The sequence below is a fragment of the Dama dama genome, chromosome 29 (genome assembly GCF_033118175.1).
Source record: "Dama dama isolate Ldn47 chromosome 29, ASM3311817v1, whole genome shotgun sequence".
NCBI classification, from domain to species: Eukaryota; Metazoa; Chordata; class Mammalia; order Artiodactyla; family Cervidae; genus Dama; species Dama dama.
In genome coordinates this window covers 24,461,648-24,489,155 of record NC_083709.1, presented here as the reverse complement: position 1 = coordinate 24,489,155, position 27,508 = coordinate 24,461,648, and the positions used below count along the sequence as shown (strand labels likewise).

Genomic DNA, 27,508 nt, shown 5'->3' with positions numbered 1-27,508 from the left:
TTGTGACTCAGCAAAAAAAACTCAATCATGCAATCAGGAAAGCAAGTATTAATCATAAAGAAACTAATTTACAATCTACAAGCATTTTTTATTTCTTTCCTATGTTTCTTTTTTTCTGAAAGTACTTGTAAAATGTATTTACTGGGTTATAATTTTATGAATTCATGAAAGAGATACTTCTATTATGTATAAGATGTCCCAATTTTGGAATATTTGAGATGAAAAAGTCCTCAAAAATGATCAAATCTTAGTAGATGGATTTTAAATTACTTTAAAAAAATATATCAAATAGGAGAAAGTTTCTTAAGAAAATGGAAAAACTCAAGGGAAAATGCACAGGTTTGAAGTTGAGGTAGGTTGATCTCCCTTCTCTTAATTTATGGCACTGTGAAAACCTGATGTACCGCAGAGCCACCATATTCATGAGAACAAGAGCATGGGGTGGCAGAAGGTATTTTTAACAAAGTCATCAAGGCACTCATGAGGATGGCACATTTTCCATGAACAAGCAGCATAACTGAGTGCCTTTCTCTAACACCACACGGCATAATGGAAATGGCACTTTCTGAATACTGATTCTCCCACAGGGAACTTGACAGTAAACTAGGAAAAAAGATCACAGGTTCTGACAGCTGATTGGTGAATTAATTAGGTCTTACACTTTTTTTCATGCTATTGTAAATTACATGTAGAGCATGCACTCAGAGTCATAAAAAGATTCCAAGGATGCTAAATGTCACACAATAGTAGGGCAAAATGTAATGAGAATCCAAAGGGAGGCTCAGTGTAAACAGGTTTACTAGAGACTTGCTGAGATTAAGCTTATTTCTTCTTAGGGGGAAATTTAGATTTGGGTGACAAAATTATTTAGTCTCCAAGCAAAAGGAATTAATGTATTTTTGAAAAGTACTTTCTCTAAAGTTTTCTTCATATAGACTTAACTTCTTATTGTAAACTTTTTCTTATCAATCTTTAAAGTCATTTGTCCTCAGGTATCCTATCAAATGATGGGAAAATTTGAGGAGAGACCACCAAGAGAACCATTTTTCATTCTGCAATGACTACATTATTATTACTGTGAACTATAATCTCTCAAGAAATAGTTTTTTGTTGTAGGCCTCTATTGATAAGTGCATCTTGTTAGGTAACATATTGTATTTCATTTATCAGCTGTGAGCTTGTGAGCAAGTTAATCTCTTGAGTCCTCAGTTATTCCATCTGCAGAATGAAGCTAATGATAATATTCTTTTCATAAGACTGTTATGGGGATTAATAAAGTAAACACAAAGTACTTAAAATAATGTCTGGAACAGTGTTATAGAAGCTGTTGCACAAATACTGATACAAAAATGATATTCTCTTATTTCCACTGACATCCATTTTCATTTAAACATTGGTTTACTCGGTGGACAATAACTGATTTCCAACATTCTGAATGAAAATGGATTTTTCCTCGGTAGAGAGTTTTCATGGAGTTGGAGTATAAAAATACTAACAGAACTTCACATATTGAGGGTAGGTGTATAAGGGTTCCCAGGACACTTACTATTTTCACTGTTATCTTCTGTAGCTGGGAAGATAAGGAGATAAACATAGGGCAGACATGATATCTGTCAGTCAGAAAATACAAGTACTTAAATTCATTTCAAGCCTCTTTTCTGGTGTGGAGAAGGGAATGGCAACACATTCCAGTATTCTTGCATGGAGAATCCCCATGGACAGAGGAGCCTAGTGGGTTAAAGTCCATGGGGTCGTAAAGAGTCGGACACTACTGAGTGACTAAGCATTTCAGCTGATAAACTGATGATGATCTAAGTGTGCTGAGGTTCAGTTGTGTTTCGATTAGCTATTTGCCATGCCCTGTGGGAAAGGCATGCAGTACATGCAAAACTGATTAAATGCACCTCAACTCTGAGCAAAAGATTGGGAAGGGCCGTGAAGAGGATGCAAATCAATTGCTGAAATAAGCTTCTTGCCTTCATATCTCCAACACAGCTATTAATATTGGGTTGGCCAAAAAGTCCATTCAGGTTTTTCTGTACAATGAAAAATCCACACGAACTTTTTGGCCAAACCCAATACTTTCACTTTTTTGCAATAAAACACTGATCATTGACAAAACATTGGTACAGAAAGAAAATGTAAAGCATTTAAAAGGTCATCCTTAAATTTAGTTCCTTTCTCTTCCCTTGTCTGCTGTTCACTGAAGGTAACTACTGAGTCATGAAGGAATCAACCATTGCACCCACAGCTTGCCTGAAGACCAGTATGGGGTTGAGATAAGTGCAAAAGTGAACCAGCATTCCTGAAAGAATCCATTTGAGATTATACCTAAACAGCTAAACATTAAAATATCTGAGGTATGGAAGTATCTTATTGAAATAAATGGGACCCTGGTATTCATAAGAAGCAAAAAATGCTATCATAACTAGGTAATATGAGATATTTGGAAAACAGAAGTAAGAAATTAAATACTTACATTGAGAGAGTATGCTACATTCTGCTTATTCCTAAGAGGATTTGAGATGGCGAACTAAGTTGTTCTGGGTGTAAGATAAAAATATCTTTTTTTAACATGGATGGGTTCAATAATGTTAGGGATAAAGTTAGTTCCTGCTTGAAAACAAGTAGCTAATGTCTAGAGGAATCCAGGACTGCTGGACTTCTTTCTCAGACCACAAGGCTACATTCTATGTCATTTCTAAAGGAACTGTCTACAAGGAATACTGGCAATTGGGCAAAGCTCCACTTTCTTATTACCAGTGTTTAGGACCTAAATGCTAAGATGGAGAACAGCGATAAGCTGTGTTGGAACCAGGATTTGGGTTAGAAGTCTGACAGATTTCTGCTACTCTACTTCAAATTCAAGACCAAATTGTGTAGTGGACACTGATCAGATCAGATGCCTTCAAGGAAAATACAGATCAGAGGGACCTGCCTAGGGATTATGTCCTTGGTCAGTTTACCATGTGGAGAGATAGATAGAAAAGAGAAGTGAAGTGAAAGTTGCTCACTCGTGTCCGACTCTTTGCCACCCCATGGACTGTAGCCGGTCAGTGCCTCTGCCCACGGAATTCTCAAGGCCAGAATACTGGAGTGGATAGCCATTCCCTTCCCCAGGAGATCTTCCCAACCCAGGGATTGAACCCAGGACTCCCGCATTGCAGGTGGATTCTTTACCATCTGAGCCACGAGGGAGAAGAGTGCCTTAATAAGATGACTGAGCTTCTCCATCTAGGAAGACCTCAGCCTTTAGAGTGAAATAAAGATAAGGCAGACTCATGCCTACACACCTACGTGTTCATCAATGACTATTCCACAGTACCTTAGAATCTCAATTTAGATTACTGTCTCTTCTTCTTGGGACTTACTTACATCTTCCTTCTCCTTGAAAGCTCTTCCAACAGATATTGCATAGGTAATTCCTTTTCATTCAGTACCCAGCTTAAAATATCACCTCTACAATTAGGTCTTTTCTGACAACACAATTCAAAGCAGCTCCTCAGGCTCTCAACCTGTTTTATTTCCAACTTAGCATGCATTATTACTGAATATTTTCTTTTGCCTATTTTTATTGTTAATGAACTCCACACCCTACAACACCCATTGAGAACATTAGCTCTGTGAGGACAAGTATTTTATCTTTATCACTCACAGACATAGGAATTGTAAGTGAACATGATAGGCACTCAATAAATGTTAACTGAATGTATACATTCATGAATGTGTGTTTATGTGTTGGTAAGCCAAGAAAGGTAGCAGAAAAAGAGCTGCTTCTTGGGAACTTCTTATATTAATATTAGCAGAGCTAACATTTACCAAGAATATGCATTAATATATTAAGTGATTATCTTGGTTAACATTCACACCACCACCATAATATAAACACTGAAAGAAGACAAGATGGCATCCTGACCAAACCTACCCTAGAACCAAATAAAACACATGGTATTCATGCTTAGACTGATCAAAGGCAGTTGTACTACATACCATATATGCCATTCAACCCTATTTACTCACTGACACACGAAACAGAATTAATTATAAGCTTCCTAGCATCCTACAAAGACCTTCAAATAAATCGATTACATGATCTACTGGAATGATAAGCTAAAAATAAACAAGTTACCAGGAGAAACCCTACTCCCAGTTTGGAGTGCTGAAACTGGAGGAAGTGTGTCGCATTGCTCCTTATTTGAGACACTCTGCACAGAATGAAGAAGAACCATACCATGAATAACATTACTACAATAAATGTAAGCATAGGTTTCTGACATCTATTAACACAATTCAGCATAAGTTGATTGTATTGATTCAATTTAGTGAACATCTATAGAGTAAATACAAAGATTTTAACCGTCTTATTTAATCCACTGATAAAATTAAAGCTATATTTACTAATGAAAAATATTCATATCATTCAGGCAATCCTCCCTCAATATTATTTCTTTCTACTACTTTGCTGATTAATACTGGCTGGGAAAAATTGTGGTGTATATATTGTATGATAAGTAACAGATTGTACTCACTTGGTGTTACTAATTAAAACATATCCTTAGGTTTTAAAACATGCATAATTTTGGCATCTTCTTAGATGCCTAAAGAAGAATACTTATGTGGACAGGCTACCATTGTACCTATGCAGAGAAGTACAAAACGGAATATTTGCAGCCAACATCTAGACTTTCCTCAGGAAAAACTCTGCTCTTACCCAATACATGAACTTTCTTATTGAAAGGTCAACACCTTATCCTAATCATAATCCTAAATTATTGAAAATAATAATAAACAAGGTACCCATAAAATACTCAGCTTTAATCCATGCTGTAAAATGTACTCCTAGGTAACTAATTGTTGGGCTCTAACTCAAGAACAGTGAAATGGCAAAGCATATAGTTAGCAATGGTTGATGTTAAGTCATTCTTTTACCATCATTAATACATGAAGCTCAATAACAATATCACACCGTAAGCAGTAGTTTCATCATCTACTTTCATAGACTATTAAGGCCTCAGAAACCTCCCATAAATTTCCAAAGTGACAGATGCAGTAAGTGGAAACCAGGAATGCTGCACTGGGTTTGAGATTGCAACCTCTGGAATATTCTGCTTCACTATTGGAAACATGTCAGATAGGTGAAATTCATAGATTTGGGGAGCTAAAAAGAATCTTGAGGTTCACTTTCTTGGCCTTCTAATACAGATGAACTAAAACTGAGTAAACAGTTGACTTAAAGTTGATATCCTAGCTGATATCCTATCCTATTAAAATAGAATCATTCCAGGAAGATTAAACCTCAACATTCTCAGAAAGGAAATGAGGGCTTAAATATTTCAACCCACATACTCCTGAACTTCTCTCTCAACTTCAGCTCTGAAGACAGCCTACTTATTTCGCTTTCTTCAAGGTAATAAAGCCAACACTTCCACCCTCTGCCTCATTGGGAAAATTCGTCATTAAAGGATTCCCAGATCAAGACTACATCCTCCAAGTTGCACTACTACCACTGGGAGACAAGCCTAAACCAAAAATCCCTGAAGAAATTCTACATTTTTTTCTAAACAAAATTTCTCTATAAAATCATCTTAAATTAAGAAAACATTAGCAGACCTAATCCAGCTATACATAAAATGGATCATACAACATGATCAAGTTGGATTTATTCCACGAAAGGCTCAACACATAGACCTAGAGATTGTCATTCTGAGTGAAGTAAGTCAGACAGAGAAGGAGAGATACCATATGACATCCTTTATATGTGGAATATAAAAAGAGATCAGACAAATGAACTCAGTCACAAAACAGAAAGACACTCACAGACTTAGAGAATGAACTCACGGTTGTTGGAGGTGGATGGGAAAGGCAGACAGTTGGGGAATCTGAGATGGACATATATATACTGCTATGTTTAAAATGGATAGCTGACAAGGACATACTGTATAACATATGAAACTCTGCTCAATGTTGCGTGGTGGCCTGGATGGGAGGGGGGCTTCGGGAGAATGGATTCATGTGTATGTATAGCTTCACGGCTCACCGGAAATTGTCACAACACTGTTAACTGGCTATATACCAATACAAAATAAAAAGTTAAAGAAAATCAATAAATGTGATACACAACATCAACAAAAGGAAAGATAAAAAACCACATGATCATCTCAACAGATACAGAATAAACATTTGACAAATTCATCACTCATTCATGACAAAAAAACTCCCATCAAAGTGGCTGTAGAGGGAACATATCTCAACATAATAAAGACCCTTTATGACAAACCTATAGCCAACATAACACTCAACGGGGAAAAGTTGAAAGCTTCCCGATAAATTCAAAAACAAGACAAGGGTGCCTCTCTTTTATATAGTATTGGAAGTCCTAGACACAGTAATCAGACAAGAAAAAGAAACAAAATGTATCCAAATTAGAAGGGAATAGGTAAAATTATTAATATTTGCAAATGATATGTAAGTCTCCACTCAAAAACTGGTAGAACTAATAAATAAAGCAAGGTTGCAGGACACAAGATTAATACACAGAAATCCGTTGTGTTCCTGTATACTAATAATGAAATATCAGAATGAGAAAGTAAAAAAAAAAAAAAATCCTGCTTAAAATCACATATCAAAAAAGATCCAGCATTAAAATTAATGAAGTAGGGCAAAGGCCTATATGCTGAAAATTATAAAACACTGATGAGGGAAACTGAAAATGATTCAAAAGAATGAAAAGATATACTCTGTTCTTGTATTGTAATAATCAATATTTTTAATATAGCCATATTACTCAAAGAAATCTACAGATTTAATGCAATCCCTATCAAAATACTCAGGATATTTGAAGAGAAATAGAAAAAAAAGTCCAAAATTTATAAGAAACCACTAAAGATCAGAATTGAAAAGGAATCATGAGATAAAAGAACAAAGCTGGAGGTATAACTCTCCAAGATGTCAGACAATACTGCAAAGCTATACTCAAAATAGTGTAGTATTGGGGGGCAGGGAATGGATATATATTAATAGATCAATGTAAGAGAATAGAGAGTCCAGAAATAAACCCACATACCTATGGTCAATTAATCTATGATGAGGAAGGCAAGAATAGGCAGTAAAGGAAAAATAGTCTCTTCAACAAGTGATAACTAGAAAGCTGGGTAGTCACATGTAAAATAATGAACTTAGAACATTCCCTCAAATCATGTACAAAAATGTAATTAAAATGGTTTGAAGACTTAAATGTAAGAACAGTACCATAAAACTCCTAGAAGAGGACATAGGCAAAACCCTCCACTCTTTGACAGAAGTTGTAGCAATATTTTCTTGGCTCAGTCTCTGGAACCTAATTAAAAGATTGGTACAACAAAGAAAAACTAATACGATGAAAACAAAAACAACAGCCTTTGAGAACCGGAGGATGTAGAGAGAGGATATGTGTATGCCGCTGCTGTTGTTGTTTCCTCACTAAGTCATGTCTGACTCTGTGACCCCGTGAACTGCTGAACAGCCAGGCTCCTGTGTCCTCGGGAATTTCCAGAAAGGAATACTAGTGTAGGGTGCCATTTCCTCCTGCAGAGGATCTTCATGACCCAGGGATCAAACCCGCGGCTTCTGTTGTGTCTCCCGCACTGGCAGGCTGATTCTTCACCACTGAGCCACCCGGAAAGCCCAAATATATGTATGTACGTGTGTGTGCTAAGCCACTTCAGTTGTGTCCAACTCTGCGATTCTATGGACTGTAGCCCACTAGGTTCCTCTGTCTCTGGGATTCTCCAGGCAAGAATACTGCAGTGGATTGCCATGCCCTCCTCCAGGCGATCTCTCCAACCCGCATATCTTGTCTCCTGCATTGGCAACCAGGTTCTTTATCACTAGCGCCACCTGGGAAGCCCCCAGATACATGTCTGTGTATAACTAATTCACTTTACTCTACACCTGAAACTAACACAGCATTGTAAATCAAACAATACTCCCATATCTTCTTAAAAAAAGGCATATATAATTATTTCAAATCTTCAGTTTCCCTTATTATCACATTTGCTCAGGGCAGTTATCTTTGAGTTTATCACTGTCCTTCTTTAACTTGTGCATTCAGTTCTCAGTTGGGAGTCTTCTGATCCTATTCTGAGCTAACCTATTTTACAGACTCTGTTCAATGTACCTATTAATTTCATTCACATTCTAACTGCACACTGGCTATCACACTGGATACATTTACTTTCTAAACTTGAATATATGCTTCTTTGTACAACATAAAATATCTCTGCTATAGTCATAATTTATCTCACTCTTAACCAATATTGATATACATACACATACATATTCTGATATTTAGAATGAGGAAAATAATTTTTAAAAACTCACCTAAAGTTTTCAGGAAATAAACATTAGCAATAACAAATAGGTGCATAGTTCATTACCTGCGGGAGTGAGGGGGGCAAAGTTAAAATTTCCATCTGTCACTTTAGATGAAGATTGTGGACAAAGGAAAAGCAGTCAGTGTTTGGGAGTAAGGGGCTGAAACTGGAAGTGAAAGGAGGGCTTATTTGTTAGAAGTTTCTAGAATATATGGGCTTTTTCCTTTCATTCTGCTTATGATACCTGGTTTAAACTTCTGTTAAAATGAAAGTTCTCAGTGAAAATTTCCATATGGTTTGGATATTTTTAAAAACCACATCAACATTAAATGAAATATTAATAACAAATGAATTGTATGTATTTCTCCTTCTTTTGCTGAAAAAATAAAACCACCTTCTATTTACTATCAGAGTATATCTGAAGACAGCCAGTGTTCTTTGGGTTCACAAGAAGGGATAGATGGTAAACTTTCACATAAATTCAACCAGAAAACAAGATATTAACTGACCAGGATTACTTGAACTTGCCAAAAGGAACTATGAAAGGCTATACTATAAAAATATTCAAAGAAGAAATCATATTTCACAGTGTCTTCAAATCATGTCAAATTTACCATATTATGAATGCCATTAAATGTTCTCTTTGATTGGAAGGGCCCTGTGAATGATGGACAGTTTTGTGATGTTCAGATGAGCAATTTCCCCTAATTCTCTTCACATGACTGCTCATTCTTTGCCTCTTAGCTCATCCAAGTTAACATAATGGAGCCCCTTGTAAAACATGAGCCACGTGCTTCAGCGTGCAGTTTATGATTTAAGTTTTATCAAGATGTCTTGATTTTTTAAATGTGAACAATTTAGTCTATTTTATGTATATTTAAGTTCCTTCCTATATGCCTTGAAATGTATTTCTATTTCTCATTTAATGTCTATTTGAATGAATAGAAAATGCATTTCATTTAGAAACCAAAACAGCATCCTAGACTTATGTGTTCATGTTTATGTCTGTTTCCACCATTTGTAGTTGGATAAACCATTTACGTACAAGTCATTCCGTCTTCACTATTATTGTTTGTCTGACAGACATGTGAAACAGTGCTAGAAGCAGGCAAATTCTTTATCTTAGAAACTCATTTTTCAGAAGAAAATGTTCTTTTCTTCATTTCTTGGTCTTCATGAGGACACAAGTGAGTAGCCCCATATATCTCCCTTTAGTTGTATTAAATGAGGTTTTCTTAGTAGTTACTAGCCAAGCCTTGTCATCCTGGGCACCCCTGGAATTCTAATTCCTTTCTCTGTAATCTCAGGTGGTGAAAGAAAGCAGTGATTGCAAATGTTTTAATTTACTGTCTTACAACTGAAAATAAAAATAAAACAAATAATAAAAATAAAATTCTTGTTGTGATGCTTGATGAAGGACCACTAGTAGAGAAAGACAAAGTAGAAAAACTAATAATATCTTCGAAGGAAAAGAAAGTAATCCACATTATAAATACTCAAACCACTGAAGTAGTTTCTACTTTTGTAGCTGTAATTTTGTAAACTATAGGATGAGCAAATGTGAATTTAGGTATACCCTTCAGAATTAATGAAAAAAATAAAAAAGCCCAGATGTAACTCAACTGCCACTTTAAATTAATAATAATCTACCTCCAACACAACTACCTAAGTCATAAATACTAATAAAGAAAATATTTTTAGCCATTAAATTTTATGTATAACATGTGAACATGTTAACATAGTATTTAAAGAGACAAGATGACTTTACGCAAACAAAAGCAGAGAACAGATTGTCTGAAACACATAATACATATGATAGTTTTACAGAGGAAAATGCATAAGCCTAGAAGTGGTTGTCAATATGTCAGTAACTTTCCCAGTCACCTTAGAGCTAACAAGCCAGAGGAACTACTTAATTAAATGTATGACCAAATAAAAGAAAATTTACTTTCTTCTTGGTATAAAGAAGATAAATCTTAATACAAAAAATAGTATTTCATTACATCCTGAAAATACAAATAAAATAAATTTGGCATTTACCTTATGTGATTAAATATCCAATGGACACTTTAGAAGCCCAAGTAGCTCATGATGCAGCTTCCCAGTGGCAGTCTTCAATTACTATAAATAAAAGGTGAAAGATAACGTTTAGAACAATATATATCTCTGTAGAGTGATACTGATTAGCTGTGAAATGTTTATTATCACTCCTCATCGCCATTTAAATACTAACTCCCTCTTTATTGCTGTTATCATAGATTTTGCTAAATGCACAAAATAGAAATGCAAGTTATGCATTTCTGGGACTTCCAAGGCACCAAACAGGCTCCAGATTACAAAACTACAAAAAATAAAAACTATTCAATCCCATCTTATTTTACTGGGAGAGGCAGATGAAGTATGCAAACTAAAGCATTTATAATGGAAATGTTTTCTTATTATGTACACATTACCAACATAAATATTTTTCTAGTCATAACACTGAGTTATAAGTATTATGGGCTGTTTGCTCCTTGTCTCTTTTTACTATTGACTTCCTTGCAAGATTTAAGCAAGTATTCTTACTTTGTTTCATAATTTTCCTGGAGAAGATTCATAAAATGTGGAAAATAATAGTTATAAGTTTGATATGCAGATATATAATATGTAGGCAAGTAGGTGTCTTCTACTTCTAGACAATATATACTATCTCTCTCTCTCTTTAGTCGCTAAGTCGTGTCCGACTCTTGTGACCCCATGGACTGTAGCCTGCCAGGTTCCTCTCTCCATGGGATTCTCCAGGTAAGAACACTGGAGTGGGTTGCCATTTCCTTCTCCAGGGGATCTTCCTGATCCAGGAATCGAACCAGGGTCTCCTGCATTATAGGCAGATTCTTTACCAAATGAGCTATGAGGGAAGCTCTATACTATAGGGTTCAAAATTTAATAATACTATTTGTATAGAATGGGACTGTATTCCATCCCTCTCCTACATCTCCCTCAATCCAAACCTAATGCATAGACCTCAGGCATGGATCCAAGTCTCAGGCATGGACCTCAATAAAGCAGCATCATGGATATCTGTGTTCCATCTCCCACCCCTTTCTGAAACTCTAATCCATTAAGTGGCAAAGAAGATGACAGTAGGAACAGAGACAGTGGGGGAAATGGTATTCCTAACTTGGAAGTATAACTTTGGCAAGGGATGTGTGGCACATTAGAACAGAAATAAATGAGCATCTTCTTATCCCATTGTAAGAGGGTCATATAAGTTCATGTTTTAAGGGCTGGATTCATATAAATTACATTACTAACTCAGTGTTTCTAAAAGCTTCTATCAGAAGCTGTGTGTATGCATCTATGTGTATTAGTCACTCAGTTTATCTATTTAGTATATATAGATGCTCAGGATCTATAGATACTCTTTGCAATCCTATGGACCGTATAGCCTGCCAGGCTCCTCCGTTCATGGGATTCTCCAGGCAAGGATATTGGAGTGGGTCGTCATGCCCTCCTCCAAGGGATCTTCAAGACCCAGGGGTCAAACCCATGTCTCTTACATCTCCTGCATTGGCAAGAAGGTTCTTTTCTGCTAGCGCCACCTGGGAAGCCCCAATATAGATAGCAAATATCTATATATACTAAATACTTATATGTTTACACAAATATATAGGTACTTACATATAATATATAGCATATATATACATATACAATTTTCATTAGTTTCCTCAACTATGTGCTCTTTCATTTCTTTTGTTGGTTCTTGAGTATTAGAACTCACTTTGAAGAAAAATGCTTTCCAGACAAATAAATTCTGTATAGTGAATAACACATTGGGCTAGATTCCAGAAAGACATCAGAAGCTACCTTTACATTAGAGAGAAACAAACTTTGAAAGAAAATGTTAAACACTTTTGGCAAGAAAGGGAACACTCTAAACTTCATAATAATGGGACACTAGGCAAAAACTACTGAAATGCCAAGAATGACTGTACAGCATTTTATGTTTCTGGATGTACTGTAGAATAATCCTGTTTTCCTAAAAATACATCAACTAGTCCAATGCCTCATCATATTCTAACTGTGTTAACAACTGATTGCCTTGATCTCATTTTGCTATTCATAGTTCTAAACAATACTGAACTTTTATTGAATGGTCACTGTGACAAGTGCTGTAATAGGTATTTTCATATGGTGATCTCATTTAATCAATAAAGATATACACAGTGCCATACTTTGCAGACAGCCGACACTGTCCTATATTATATGTCTCAGCATAAAATCCCTAAATTGGAATTTGCATGTTCCATAAAATAAAGTGCTACCTACAACTAATTATAAGTTTTGTTTTATATCATTAAGTCACTCAAAATATTTTTAATGTCTAAAGTGTTTATCGAATAATTACAAATATATATGGAATGTGAAAGCTATCAAATAAAATCTACTGTTTAGTTAATTGAAACATATTTTAATATTTCAATGGAGTAGGGAGGAGATCCTGGAATATCACAAGTCATTTTCTTATGATCATATCTAAAGATATGACATTTTTAATGAAGTAAGAATGTGTATTATATCAGGATTTCCTAATGTTGCTTGGAGAAGACAATTTAATTAAGACCAAATACTGTTTAAGAAAGACATAAAATAAGTTCTAATGGCAAAGTAAATGGCATATATACAAAAGAAGTAGCCAGCTATAAAGAACGAAAGAGATTATTTTGTTATAATGAAAAAAAAAAAAAAGAAAGAAAACAATGTTTGGGATAGATAAGATAGTGGATAAAGAAGGTGGGGGAAATGTGTTGACAAAATCCATAAAATTATGTGTATCTGTGTGTATTTCTTTTGGTGGGAGTTGAAGGAGTACGACTATCTAAAGAGAAATTCCTTCTGAGTTTCCTGGGTTATTCATGGAATACTGAAGAAAAAATAAAGCTATAATTCCTAAAAATGAAATCAATGGTTACAATAATGCGGTCAATAATTTGATCTTTGATACAGATCACCTTCTGGATAAAATGTAATGAATAAGGTAAGAAGTCAGGTCCAGATGCAGTCATAGATCATGTGACACATTTCTCTTAAATTGAGGCGATCCGTTTTTTTCCAGTAGTCATGTATGATTGTGAGAGTTGACTATAAAGAAAGTTGAGTGCTGAAGAATTGATGCTTTTGAACTGTGGTGTTGGAGAAGACTCTTGAGAGTCCCTTGGATGGCAAGGAGATCCAACCAGTCCATCCTAAAGGAAATCAGTCCAGAATATTCATTGGAAGGACTGATGCTGAAGCTCAAACTCCCAATACTTTGACCACCTAATGCGAAGAACTGACTCATTGGAAAAGATCCTGATGCTGGGAAAGATTGAGGGCAGGAGGAGAAGAGGATGACAGAGGATGAGATGATTGGATGGCATCACAACGCGATGGACATGAGTTTGAGTAGGCTCCAGGAGTTGGTGATGGACAGGGAAGTCTGGCATGCTGCAGTACATGGGGTCACAAAGAGTTGGACACGACTGAGCAACTGAACTGAACTTTACAACAAAGGGATCTAGGAAAGTAGCAGGAAAATAGTAGTAACAGAGTGAATACTACTCACAGGAAGGAGAGGCAAAGAATGAAAAGTCAGTTTCATAAAAATTGATCAGTGTAGCTTGGCTGAGCTAGAATGGCTCAGAACAAAGAATCTGAGGAAATATACCCTCAACATTTTGAGTGAGGCACACAATTTAAGATAAGTGATAAAACCTAGCACACAAGAAATGGGGACTTGATGAATGCATACCTGTAAGTATTTAGTAAACATAAGGTAGGCCAAACCAAGAAAAAAATAAAGAATCTGTTTACATGCTTAGATTGTTCAATAAAATCACACTTATAGCTGGCAATGTACCTAGTAGAATCCTGAGTACCAACTTGGAAAAGGTACATAAAATGTACACATAATTTTTTACCATAGGTGTACAAAAATTATTTGTTTCTCCCCAAGATGACATGAGTAGTTATGACACAAATATAAGGCAATATTTTAAGTCTTCTGGCTTCCAAGTCAGTTCCCTTTTCATTATGAGATATTGTTTGCCTTATTTACCTATAATGAGATGTGTGCATGTTAAGTCACTTCAGTCCTGTCTGAGCCTTTGCGACCCTATGGACCATAGCCTGCCAGGCTCCTCTGTCCATGGGATTCTCCAGGCAAGAACACTGGAGTGGGTTGCCATTTCCTCCTCCAGGGGATCCTCCCAAGGACCAAACCCATGTCTCTTATGTCTCTTGCATTGCCAGGTGAGTTCTTTACCGCTAGTGCCACAAAGGAGTCTCTATTACAATTGAATCCCAAATGTGTATAATACTAAGTACATGAAGACTGTAAGTACAGCACTGGGTTGATGTGAGGATGAACATATAGTGAATTTACCACAGTACCCAGCACTTGGTGTGTGATTAAATGGTAGCTTTTATTATTATCTACAAAATGAGAGAAAATATTAATAAGAGGAGGATACAGTGGTAAAGAGAAAAAAATATATTAAAGGGATCAATGAACATGCTATAACACCAATTTTAGGTGGATTAATATTTTTAAAATACAACCAGGGCTGACTTAACCCCTATTCAAACAAAAGTGACTTTAACTTCAAAGTTAGAGATGTATCAATGTAAATTATAAAAGAACCACTCTTGTATTTACTTCTTTAAACAAATATAATAATATTTTAAATTGATTCAAACAGAGGAAAGAATATACTTTAACTTTAAGGAGTATTTGAAAACAAGGGGAAAAAAATAGCCATCTTCCTGAACCTTCAATGCTATTTTAGAGGGAAAACATTCTTGCACAGTGAATATTTATATTTTTGTTAGGAATTTATATCTCTACCTTCACAAGTGTTTAAGAGGAAAAGTTAGAAAAATCTCTGCTTTAAATGAAAGGGTAGACAATTTTACCATTCTTCTCTCTTTTCCCACAACATTTTCTAGTGATTCTTATACTTTATTTCAAAGTGAGGGAAAACAGAGCTCTAACCCCCAAGAAAATATGTAGTATGTATACGGCATCTTCTCCTAAAAATAAAGTAATTCTCTCACAGAATTTTTTATCCACTATTATTAACACTTAGTATACAGTAGTCTGTGGGCTCTATGCAACCTAATTCTCAATTGATGTATTTGAGAACCTTCATGTAAACATATGGGGCTTCAGAGAAAGACGCCTCATGCCAATGTAGCAGGCACAGGAGATTCAGGTTTGATCCCTGGGTCAGGAATATCCCCTGGAGAAGGAAATGCCAACTCACTCCAGTATTTTTGCCTGGGAAATTCCACACAGAGGAGCCTGGAGGGTTGCAGTCCATGGGACCTCAAAGAGTTGGACATGGCTGAGAAACTAAGGACAACAAACACAATATAGACTAGAAGGAAAGTGAAATAACATGCCTCGTATGTGCCTAGATATGGATGCTTTAAAGAGATTATTTAATCATCAAAATAAATCATGTGAGATAGACACTACTGTCTCTTTAAAAATGCATAACTGTGATGACTTAGAGGGATGGGATGGGAGGGGTGGGAGCGAGGTTTAAGAGGGAGGGAATATATGTAGACATATATATACACAAACATACATATAGGTGATTCACTGTTGTACACCAGAAACCAACACAACATCGTAAAGCAATTATCCTCCAATTAAAAAATACAGAACTGAGGCTTAGAAAGTGACACAATAATTTCTTTCAAGATCACAGACCTTTCCATTATGTAACACTCCCTTCAAAGCACTAGCTATGGATACCTTTGGTCATGGGATTGGTTAGAACAAATGTTAAACTGAATGTAATGGTGCTTAACAAAACTCGAAACCTGTAATGAGTGTAGAGACCAGAACTGGATGAGTTAAGTGTTTTATCATCAATATTTCAGGATTGTTACGTAAAAGTGAAAGTCGGAATAAAAGCTTTTCCTTCTTTTGTTTATTTTTGGCCACTGTTTCAAAAGATGGTTATTAAAATGTAATAAATATGTTTTATAATTAATGTCAAATTTTGGACTTACTCAAAATTTTTATTAAGATTTATAAAAGTACAATACCCAATACCTTAAAAAGGTGTTTTTGCATGAAAATAAAAACTAACTTTCTTAAGTAATAATATGATATTCTTAACAAATTAGATAATATAAATAACATTTCCTGGGAACACAAATTCATTCAACATTACTTTTCCATTAGAATTGAAAAAATATAATATACCATCCAGTTAATCTTAATTTGAATATAACAAAGTAGCTGTATAAGTCTTAATTTTAATATCACAAAATAGCTCTGCTAAAACTGAGTGAGGCTATATAATTCATAATTCTATAATAGAGTAAATAGGCTATACTATTTACTAGAGCACCAGAGGGTTTTAAGAAGGGAGAAGGAGAAATGCATTCACTAAGTAATTCATTCACTGAGTCTTGTATTCACTAGAAATTTCTAATACTAAATTTAACATTATTTTTCAAGTTAAAAAAATATAATGACAGTATTACTTGATTGAATCGCTCCACAGAGATTCCACTTATAACATGTTTCCCTAGAGCATGTCCAAAGAGAATTCTGCCCTTAGAGTACAGTAAATTTATTTGAGCATGAAATGCACATTGCCTGTTCTTTATATAGAAAAATAATAATAAAATAAGGAATTATGATTCTTTTTTAAGTTGACTCATTTACATCTGCTTTGTTTGGTGGCTCCCAGTAGAATGAGAAGGACTTCAATCTGGATTGCTTTGGTGGCTTATATTTCCTTTTATTCTTGACTTTCTTAGAGATGTACATGGCAGAGATACTGGCATTTTTATTTGCTTTAATCTTTCAAAACCCAAGAGTGAAAGAAATACGCTGTTATCTTTTTATTAGGTCAATCGAGTCAAAAGTTTTCATTGTGCTTCAACTTTAAAAAGTTGAAATTCTACTGCACCTACAAATTTTGCAAGTGAATTATATATTTCATTGGCTATTAAAACATATTTGTTAAAAATCTATTTCTTTAAAATACACACACATACATATGACAATTTTGTGCTTTGTACACATTAATATAATAATAATAATTGATATACACATAAAGCTTATCATATGTAAGGCACTAGGTACTTTACATCTATTTGCTCACTTAATTCTCACAAGAATAAAATAATACTATTTTTCTCAATTGAAAGATGGAAAATTGAAGCACTGAGAGATTAAGTAACCAAGTGACAACAGAACTGGAATTTAAACCAAGTCAGAATGATCCCAGAGATGAGCTGTTAACAATAATATACCTCTGATTAGAAGATATTAGTAATGGCATTTTGATAACAGCATATACAAAAAAAGTCTTAACATCTGAATCCACACGTAATCATAAATATCAAACCACAGAAGTAAATAGAAGGTGGCAGAAACAGTTCTGTGAAAAATAACAGAGCTAGGGATCACATTGAATCTGTAGATTGCATTTGGTAGTATAGTCATTTTCAAAATATTGATTCTTCCTACCCAGGAACATGGAATATCTCTTCATCTATTTATGCCGTCTTTGATTTCTTTCATTAGTGTCTTATAATTTTATGTGTATAGTTCTTTTGTCTCCTTAGGTAAGTTTATTTCTAGATGTGTAATTCTTTTTGTTACAATGGTGAAGGGGATTGATTCCTTAATTACTCTTGCTGATTTTTCATTGTTAGTATATACAAATGCAAGTGATTTCTGTGTATTGATTTTGTATCCTGCAACTTTGCTAAATTCACTGACTACCTCTAGTAATTTTCGGACACTAGGGTTTTCAATGTACAGTATCATGACATTTGCAAAGAGTGATAGCTTTACTTCTTTGTTGATCAGGATTCCTTTTATTTCTTTCTTTTTCTTCTCTGATTGCTGCAGCTAGGACTTCCAGAACTATGTTGAATAATAGTGGTGAAAGTAAACACCCTTGTCTTGTTCCTTATCTTAGGGGGAAGGCTTTCAGTTTTTCACCATTGAGAATAATGTTTGCTGTAGGCTTATCATATATAGCCTTTAATATTTGAGGTAGGTTCCTTCTATGCCCATTTTTTGAAGAGTTTTAATCATAAATAGGTGATGTTGTCAAAGGCTTTTTCTGCATCTATTGAGAATATCACAAGGTTTTTATCTTTCAATTTGTTAATATGGTGTATCACATTGATTGATTTGCATATATTGAAGAATACTTGCATCCCTGGTATAAACCCAACTTGATCATGGTATATGAGTGTCATGATATTTACTGAATTCTGTTTTCTAAAGTTTTATTGAAGATTTTTGCATTTATGTTCATCAGTGATATTGGCCTGTAGTTTTCTTTTTTTGTATCATCTTTGTCTAGTTTTGGTATCAGGGCGATGGTGGCCTCATAGAATGAGTTTGGAAGTGTTCCTTCCTCTGCATTTTTTGAAAGAGCTTTAGAAGGATGGGCATTAGCTCTTCTCTAAATGTTTGATAAAATTCTCCTGTGAAGCCATCTGGTCCTGGGCTTCTGTTTTTGGGGATATTTTGGATCACAGCATCAATTTCAGTGCTTGTGATTGGGTAGTTCATAATTTTGATTTCTTCCTGGTTCAGTCTTAGAAGATTCAACTTTTCTAAGAATCTATCCACTTTTTCCTGGTTATCTCCTTTATTGCCATATAGTTGTTCATAATAGTCTCTTATAATCCTTTGCATTTCCATATTATCTGTTGTAACCTCTCCTTTTCATTTCTAATTTTTCTGATTTGATTCTTCTCTCTCTCTCTCTTTTCTTTTTTTTTGATGAGTCTGGCTAAAGGCTTGTCAATTTTGTTTATCTTCTCAAAGAACCAGCTTTTAGTTTTCTTAATCTATACTACTGTTTCTTTCATTTCTTTTTCATTTATTTCTGCTTAGATCTTTATGATTTCTTTCCTTCTATTAATTTTTGTTGTTGTTGTTGTTGTTCTTCTTCTTCTTTTTCCAGTTGTTGTAGGTGTAAAGTTAGGTTGTCTAGTCCATGTTTTTCTTGTTTCTTGAGGTAGGATTTTATTGCTATAAACTTCCCTCTTAGGACTGCTTTTGCTACACTCCATAAGTTTTGACTTGTCATGATCCCTATCAAATTACCAATGGCATTTTTCACAGAACTAAAACAAAAAGATTTCACAATTCATATGGAAACACAAAAGACCCCGAATAGCCAAAGCAGTCTTGAGAAAGAAGAATGGAGCTGGAGGAACCAACAGACTGACTTCAGGTTATACTACAAAGCTATAGTCATCAAGAAAGTATGGTACTGGCACAAAAACAGAAATATAGATCAATGAAACAAGATAGAAAGCCCAGAAATAAACCCATGCACCTATGGGTACCTTATTTTTGACAGAGGAGGCAAGAATATACAATGGGGCAAAGACAGCCTCTTCAATAAATGGTGCTGGGAAAACTGGACAGCTACATGTAAAAGAATGAAATTAGAACACTTCCTAACACCATACACAAAGATAAACTCAAATGGATTAAAGACCTACATGTGAGACACGAAACTATAAAATTCTTAGAGGAAAACATAGGCAGAACACCCGATGACATAAATCAAAGCAAGATTCTCTATGACCCACCTCCTAGAGTAAAAGAAATAAAAATATAAGTAAATAAGTGGGACCTGATTAAACTTGAAAGCTTTTGCACAGCAAAGGAAACTATAAGTAGGGTGAAAAGGCAACCCTCTGAATGGGAGAAAATAATAGTAAATGAAGCAACTGACAACAGATTAATTTCCACAATATAGAAGCAGCTCATACAACTCAATGCCAGAAAAACAAACTACCCAATCAAAAAGTGGGAAAAGACCTAAATAGACATTTCTCCAAAGAAGACATAAGATGGCTAACAAACACATGAAAAGATGCTCAACATCACTCACTATTAGAGAAATGCAAATCAAAACTACAATGAGATATCACCTCACACCAGTCAGAATGGCCATCATTCTACAAAGTCTACAAACAATAAATGCTGGAGAGAGTGTGCAGAAAAGGGAAAGCTCTTGCACTGTTGGTGGGAATGTAAATTGATACAGCTGCTATGGAAGATGGTATGGAGATTCCTTAAGAAACTAGGAATACAATCACCATATGACCCAGCAATCCCACTCCTAGGCATATACCCTGAGGAAACCAAACTTGAAAAAGACACATGTATCCATTGTTCACTGCAGCAGTATTTACAATAGCTAAAACATGGAAGCAACCTAGCTGTCCATCGACAGATGAATGGATAAAGAAGGTGTGGTACATATTCACGATGGAATATTATTCAGCCATAAAAAGGAACACATTTGAGTCAGTTCTGAGGAAGTGGATGAACCTAGAATCTACCATACAGAGCGAAGTAAGTCAGAAAGAGAAAGATAAATATCATATTCTAATGCATATATACGGAATCTAGAAAAATAGTACTGAGGAATTTATTTACAGGGCAACAGTGGAGAAACAGACATATAGAATAGACTTATGGACATGGGGAGAGGGGAGGAGAGGGTGAGATGGATGGAAAGAGTAACATGGAAATCTACATCACCGTATGTAAAATAGATAGCCAACGGGAATTTGCTGTATGGCTTGGGAAGCTCAAGCAGGCGCTCTGTATCAACCTAGAGGGATGGGATGGGGAGGGAGATGGGAGGGAGGTTCAAAAGGGAAGGGATATATGTATACCTGTGGCTGACTCATGTTGAGGTTTGACAGAGAACAACAAAATTCTGTAAAGCAATTATTCTTCAATAAAGAAATAAAATAATTAAAAAAATAATGACAGAGATAAATCTCTCTGAAAGGATGATTCATTCCTACTTAGTTCATCAGACACTCACATGGTAGATTATCAAATACATAGTAAACCAGTATCCAACAAATATTTGAGTGTATTAACAAGTAAATCAAGATGCTCATGTGAGCACTGGCATTTGTGCAATCCTGAAATAGAAGTGTCAGTTCCAAACGTAATAAATGTGTAGACTAGCCTGGATTCAGCACACATCTTCATTGGGTTCACAGTTCTCATTCCTCATCCTCAACTCCACCATGCAATACTTCCACATCTTCTCTTGAGTCCTAGTCACTTATGTTCCAATTACAACTGCCTCAATTCCTATTTATTAAATTCTTGTTCTATGCTGCATTCATTTAACAAATGAATGAAAAAAATCCAGTGTGATTCCAGTTACTATTTGTACACTTTAACTGAGGCTATTGAAAGAAGATATCATAATTCAGGATAGTGTCCTAATGTTGAGAACATCAGGCAATAATACCACAGGTCAAAAATCCAAACCCAGAAAATTATATGCCATTGTTATGTTATATTGGGTTCTTCCTCTCTTGCCTGCTCAGGTGCATCCTAAATTCATTGACATGCTGTCACCTTTATTTCCTATCTCCTGGATTACTCTCATGGCTTCCTAATCAGTTTTCCTACTTATCCTCTTGCCCTCCCAATGTAATCTCTACATCACAACCAGAATTATCTTAAAAGATCAACTGGATCACATCTCTCCATAAATGACTTCCCTTTGCACTTTGGAGATTTTATATTTTTCATTTTCTTCCAGTCTCTCTCTTTGCCTCCTGCCCTCTGTCTTTTTATCTTTCTAGCCACAACTGAACTCTCCAGTCTAACCCCATCACTCACCAGGCTATATTTATACTGGAAGTTTGGCCCCTTGCAGTGGCAAAGTTGTACATGGCCTGTTCCTCTGTTAGAGCCATCCTCTCTCCACTCTATCTAGCCATTTGCTTTTTAGGTCAGCTTAAATGTCATTTCCAAATGTATGCCTTATGCTAAATGGGAAAACTTTCATACTCTATTATGACTTCCTCAAGTCTTCTTCCCTGTCATTTCTCAGAATCAGTAGTGGGTTTGAGTACAGGCTTTATACCAAGACTCCTTGACTAGCAACTGAATGCATAGTTGCTAGTCTGCATGACATTGGAGAAGCTGCTTATTTTTCCTATGCTCTACTTTCCTTATTTATAAAATGAGATAAAATATTATCTACCTAAAGTGATAGTTGTGAGAACTAAGTTAATACATGCAAACACTCAGAATAGTGCCCAATAATTATTATAACATTGCCCACATTAAGTACCCAATAAATGTGAGCTATCATTGTTCAGTGAAATTGTAATTATCTGTATACTTATTTGATTATTTTTCTCATAAACACACAAACTCAAGGAAATCAGCAACCATGGTAATATTCTTACCACCATAAACTTGGTGCTTCTAACAGTGCTTAACTTAAAAAGAGCTCAATATAAATACATATTGAATGAATCAGTTGAATAAACACATGAATCCATAAATGCATAAAAGAAAGAATTTTTAAAAAGGAAAGAATATGGATCAAGCATCTTTGGGTAGGTGGGACTTTCCTGTCCATGAAATTATACAATATAGACTTGGGATAATACATGACAATCGGTTTCACTTGTTTGGAAAGCTGACTGGATCTAAAGAAACCTTATTTATATCCATACAATTCTTTCACAATTCAAATGTATTGAAGAATGATTAAAACACCTGAAAAAAAAAAAGGGAGGTTGTTTCATCCCCCTTTCATTTCTGTCATGATTGCTTTTTAGCAGATACAAGAAATTTGATCACTCTCAAGAATAAAGTTCTGATACAGTATTTCTGAGTTAAAAACAAATGAACAAACAAACAAACAAAAAAACCTCCACTATTATCAAAGTTCCAATACAATTCTTTAGGACTAGAGTACATCAAAATACCTTAAAGCCCACTTTCCCACATAATTCATCTTCCACATTTAGTTCTGATCTCCTTGAGTTGTTTTAAACCTGCCAATAATATAACCAACAAAGATGTAGATGCTTTTCAGAAAATTATTGCTACCCTCCTCCTCAAAAAATATGACTAGATATCTTACAAAAAAAAAAAAAACAAACCTAGTACCTACAATCCTGGTAACCTCTATTTCGATATAGATTTGCAGATAAAAGTAAAAAGGAACGTATGCATGCCAAGTCCTGTTGATCTGCTTTTTTTTTCTTAGACACACTCATTTGGTCTGTTAATGTCTTAGAGCTATTGACTCATCTTGGCAAACACTCTGTTGACAATGTTTGTGTTGAACCTTTGGTTTCTCTCTCTAATACCAGAACTGAGCTATTATTGTGTGTAACTTAATAACTAAGCCCCTGAAGACAATGTGAATCATGGATCAATTCTAGCTTCTTCTGCAACAAATTTTGTTCCTTTTATAAGATATTGAAAAAGTATTGAACAATGTTGTTCAACAATTCACTTATTGGCTCTACATTTATGAAACAAATGCCTTGGGAAGGGACTGAGACTGAAGGAAAAAAAATAGGGCAAGCTGCTGCCCTGGAAAAATTCACAGATCACCAACTCTGCTGTTTCAGATGCATTAGAAAGTCTGCTTTATCATACTTAAGTTGCATGTAGGAGAATTTCAATCTTGTTCTAATGTGTAGCTGTGTACTGGATACTCTATACCTCGCCTATTAATGAACTTATTAAGTGGATATCACGATACTAAAAGTTACCAAAAAGGAGACACCTGGGCTCAGAATTCAAAGTAAACCTCCCTACATTATTTAGATAACAAGGAGCAAACCCAGGATTTGAACATTGTGCTTTCTGCTCCAAATCTAGGCTTGCCAGACTAAGTCTCCCTTTCTCTGTAATCATTGCCTTTTCTAACAAAGAGGATGAAAAGCTGGTAACCATAGAGTTGTAAGGGACGGTTCATTTCAATGACTTCTTCTGCAAAAGGGGCAACATAGCAGAATTCAATCCCCGCCAGTGGTAACAGGCATTTCAGCCAGCTGGGCAAAGTCTCTGTATCTTATCACCACCACCTCAGCCTTTTACAGGCATAGATGGAGAAGAGAGAAAAGTGGGAAATGGAGTGGAAAAATGGAAAGCAGGAAGAAGAGAGGGATATGGGCATGGGTGGGATGTTTTTGCCTAGAGAAAGGCATGTCTAGGTGATGGAGCTGACCACCCACACCAAGAGGGTCCAACCTGCATTGGATGAATCAACTCCTAAGCCATAGTCATATGCTTGCTGAAGGACCGCATCATATCCAAATACCTTTACAAAATGAATCCCTTTAAATTATACTAGTTTAGCCTAAGCACCATCTGAAGAATTTTGAAAGAAAAATCTAGTAGAGATTAGGAAGTAGAGTGCAGACTAGAGAGAATTAGGCTCTTCTCAGAGAAAGTTTATGATTTACTCACCCATAAAGTAATTTTTGGAGAAGGAAATGGCAACCCACTCCAGTGTTCTTGCCTGGAGAATCCTATGGATGGAGGAGCCTGGTGGGCTACAGTCCACAGGGTCACAAAGAGTCAGACATGACTGAGCGACTGCACTTACACTTACTAACTTAAAGTAATTTTAGTCTAGAAGGACCCATAAAATAATCTAAATTCAAGTCATATCTGAACAAAGCAGGAAGCAGAGATGAAGAGGGACTGACTGACTTGCTAACAGCAAGCAGAGCTGGGAGCAGATGGTAGGTACCCAGATCCTATAGTGTATGTTCTCTGACTTATTTCACTCTCTCAGGACACTGTTGCCAATGCTTGGGCATGGTGGCTCAGTTTTTCTGTCCTTTTCTAGAATGGCTGATCCCTGAATATACGTGCTGCTCAGGAAAGGAGCGGTGCAGTCCCTTATAAGGAACGAGCTGGGGACTCGTGACAGCCTCTCTTAGTGATGCTGCTCAGCTCCCAGAACACCGGGACATCACTATAGCCTTGGAAATGATGTAAAGGTAGGTGGAAAGGGACTCATGAAACCCAAGTACCCTGGCCTTTCCTGAACTTCTTCCACATTCCCTGGATTGTGTCTTCTTTGCACATCTGTGGTCCTGTCAAACATTCCCTACAAAATTTCCACTTCTTAAAAGTAATCTATTAATGATATAGTCATAACCTAAGTCTAGATTCAATTTTTATAGGTCATTCTTTAGGCTTTTTACATAGTTCTTATTAAAAGAGGATATTGCTTAGGGATCTTGAGGTTGTTTTAATTTATTTTCCTGAAACTTTTCTTTACATCATTATTCATTTTGCCAGATACCTTTATGAGACAATTTTACTGTTACTGACATAATTCTATAGTCATGAGTCTATATTCTGTGTTCTTAGCAATATGATTTAAGTTAATAAAATTTTAATGATTTACAAAACTATTAATACATTAATTATAAATATCCATAAGTTTTTATAACTTTAATATATTTAATAATAGGAATCATAGAGTTAAATAATAGAAAGATGTTTATATCATAGAAAGCTGATTCTATTTATTTAGCAGATCACTGTTTATTATTTTAAAAACACAGGAACTAAAAAAATACTTAAATTTTAATTAAAGCTGTTACAGTGAGATGTCTTTGAATTAAGGGTGGAAAAATACATATTCTCTGATGTAAAATACGCAGTTATATGGTCAAGTGATTAAAAACTGGAGAATAGCTAGAAAGGATGATTTTGAGTATCAAATGATTTTGAGTACCTCCCTCTGGCCTGAGATACTAACAGAAAGAATTTATGCCAATAGTTAAAAACACTATACTCTATTCCTGACATTTTTCTTTTGTAAACTATGATACACTTTTTTTTTTTAAATCATGAAATTGAAAATGACCTTAGTATAGTAGTTATTCAAATCAAAAGATATAGGGAGGATTGAATTCAAAGGTTCCAAATCTCTACTTTAGTTTTTAAACAGGTCTTCTGAAAAAATCCCTTCAGCTTGCCCCAGTATTTACAGTAATTACTTATATATTTCCTAGCATTCATCTATTTGCCCACAAAGGTCTGTATAGTCAAAGCTATGGTTTTTCCAGTAGCCATGTACGCATGTGAGAGTTGGGACATGAAGAAGGCTGAGTACCAAAGAACTGATGCTTTCGAATTGTGGGACTGGAGAAGATTCTTGTGAGTCCCTTGGATAGCAAGGAGATCAAACCAGTCAATCCTAAGGAAAATCAACCCTGAATATTCATTGAGTGGACAACTACTGAAGCTCCAATATTTTGGCTACCTGATATGAAGAGCCAACCCTGATGCTGGAAAGATTGAGGGCAGGAGGAGAAGCACGTGACAGAGGATGAGATGGTTGGATGGCATCACCAACTCAATAGACATGAGTTTGGGAGACAGTGAAGGATTGGAAAGCCTGGCGTGCCGCAGTCTATGGGGTTGCAAAGTATCAGATACGACTTAGCAAATGAACAACCATGTTATATCCAACACTTTGTTGTTATAGTCAACACTTTGCCCACTGTCTTATCAATACTTCATTTTAAACCAGTGCACTGGTACCTTGTCTTATTGAGATTAATTTAATCTCAGGACTGACTGAAAGGCATTTCTGGCCTTATAAGCCCTCTCCAGGTTCCAGGTAATCACCACTAGCAAGGCAAATGAGCCTCCTAAATTTTTAGTCAGGTTTTGTGGCCGTCATGTACCTGTGAACTACATACCAAAAGCTTCATCTGTCTGGTTTTTTACTATGCATCTTCCATGACCTTTTGCTCTTTTTTCATGGAAAGGTCGTTGTTGTTATTCAATCACTAAGTCGTGTCCAACTATTTGAGACCCCAAGAACTGTAGCCCACCAGGTTCCTCTGTGTATGAGATTTCCAGGCAAGAATAATGGAGTGGGTCACCATTTCCTCCTCCAGGGAATATTCCTAATCCAGAGATTGAACCTGTATCTCCTGCATCGGCAGGTGAATTCCTTACCACTGAGCAACCAGGGAAGCCCAAGCATTTTTTTGAAACTGCCCTAAGTGCTGGACTGTGAAGAAGGCTGAGAGCCGAAAAATTGATGCTTTTGAACTGTGGTGTTGGAGAAGACTCTTGAGAGTCCCTTGGACTGCAAGGAGATCCAACCAGTCCATTCTAAAGGAGATCAGCCCGGGGTGTTCATTGGAAGGACTGATGTTGAAGCTGAAACTCCAGTACTTTGGCCACCTCATGCGAAGAGTTGACTCATTGGAAAAGACCCTGATGCTGGGAGGGATTGGGGGCAGGAGGAGAAGGGGACGACAGAGGATGAGATGGCTGGATGGCATCACCGACTTGATGGGCATGGGTT

At 35.8% G+C, this 27,508-nt stretch overlaps 1 protein-coding gene across 1 annotated transcript in view; it reads right to left on the bottom strand.

Annotated features, from left to right (window-relative positions):
- LINGO2 (leucine rich repeat and Ig domain containing 2) overlaps nt 1–27,508 on the bottom strand; it is a 1,335,691-nt gene that overhangs the window by 748,480 nt on the left and 559,703 nt on the right. The window contains exon 4 of the mRNA XM_061132444.1: nt 10,392–10,472. The gene's annotated coding sequence lies outside the window, so the exon portion shown is untranslated. The remainder of the gene's footprint in view (nt 1–10,391; nt 10,473–27,508) is intronic.